The sequence below is a fragment of the Peromyscus maniculatus genome, chromosome 9 (genome assembly GCF_049852395.1).
Source record: "Peromyscus maniculatus bairdii isolate BWxNUB_F1_BW_parent chromosome 9, HU_Pman_BW_mat_3.1, whole genome shotgun sequence".
Lineage (NCBI taxonomy): Eukaryota > Metazoa > Chordata > Mammalia > Rodentia > Cricetidae > Peromyscus > Peromyscus maniculatus.
Window position 1 is genome coordinate 49,536,222 of NC_134860.1, and position 1,752 is coordinate 49,537,973.

Sequence of the window (1,752 nt, forward strand, 5' to 3'; positions counted from 1 at the left end):
TTGTTGAAATGAAAATTTCAGTAGAGAAGAAAGATGAACCCAAATAAATATTCCAGGACACAGAATAAAATAAATTAAAGTGGGCCAGGTATGGTGGCACCATGGTGTTAATCCTAGCACCTAGGAGGCAGAGGCAGAGGAGGCAGAGGAGGCAGAGGAAGAGGCAGGTGGGTCTCTGTGAATTCAATACTAGGCTAGTCTGCATAGGAAGTTCCAGTCTAGCCATGGCTACATAGAGAGACCCTATCTCAACAAAACAAAACAAAACAAAACACAAACAAGAAAAGAAAAAAAAACATGTGCAATAAAAAAAAATAGATCCTGAGTCTGAATCTCTAAATCCAATGTTTGATTTTGTTTGTTTGTTTGTTTGTTTGTTATGTGCAGTGTTCCGTCTGCATGTACATCTGCAGACCAGAAGAGGGCGTCAGATCTCATTACAGATGGTTGTGAGCCACCATGTGGTTGCTGGGAATTGAACTCAGGACCTCTGGAAGAACAAGCAGTGCTCTTAACCACTGAAACATCTCTCCAGCCCCCCAATGTTTGATTAATAGGTGTTTTAGGGAGAACAAAGGCCATGGAAAGGAAGAAATGATGAAGGATATATAAAAAATTTAAAGCTGAGGTGACACATACTTTTCTTTGTTTGCATTACATTTATTTAGTATGTGGATGTGTGTGAGTGTGTGCGTGCGTGTGTGCGTGCGTGTGTGCGTGCGTGCGTGCGTGTGTGTGTGTGTGTGTGTGTGTGTGTGTGCCTGAGTCATGGTGCACATATGTAGCTTCCTTAATTTCTTTGAAATACTCACTAAACTTCTAAGTCGCTAATATGGAGGCCAGAGGACAACTTATGGGAATTTGTTTTCTCTTTCCACATGTGTCTCAGTGTTCAGACTTCAGTTGTCAAGCTTGACGGCAAGTGTCTTTACCTTCTGAGCCATCTCACTGGCCTGTGTGTATGGGTTTATTTTTTTTTTGAGAAAGGATCTAGGCTTCCATCAAATACATGGTGATCCTCTTCCCTCTCGATTGCTGGGGTTACAGGTTTGAGCGTCCATGCCTGGCTTCAGACTGCATTTGTTTTATTATTATTATTTTTTAAAGATTTATTTATTTATCATGTATATAGTGTTCTGCCTGCAAACCAGAAGAGGGAACCATATCTCATCACAGATGGTTGTGAGCCACCATGTGGTTGCTGGGGATTTAATTCAGGTCCTCTGGAAGAGCAGCCAGTGCTCTTAACCTCTGAGCCATCTCTCTAGCCCCTTGTTTTATTTTATTATTATTATATATTATATAGTTCAGGCTGGCCTTAAACTCACTATGTAGCTGTGGCAGTTTGAATGTAATTGGCTCCCATAATCTCATAGGGATTGGCACTATTAGGAAGTGTGGCTTTGTTGGAGTGTGTGTGGCCTTATTGGAGGAAGTGTGTCACTGTGAGGGTGAGTTTTGAGGTTTCCTATGCTTAGGATACCACCCAGTGTCTGTTGACTTCCTGTTCTCTGCAAGCCAAGATGTAGCAGCACCATGTCTGCCTGCATGCCGACATGTGCCCCGCCATCTTGATAATGGATTGAACCTCTGAAACGGAAAGCAAGCCACCCCAATTAAACATTTTCTTTATAAGAGTTGCCATGGTCATGGTGTCTCTTCACAGCAATAGAAACCCTAACTAAGACAGTAGCCGAGCATGACTTTGAACTTCTGATCCTCCTGCTTCCACCTCATGAATGATGGGATTAC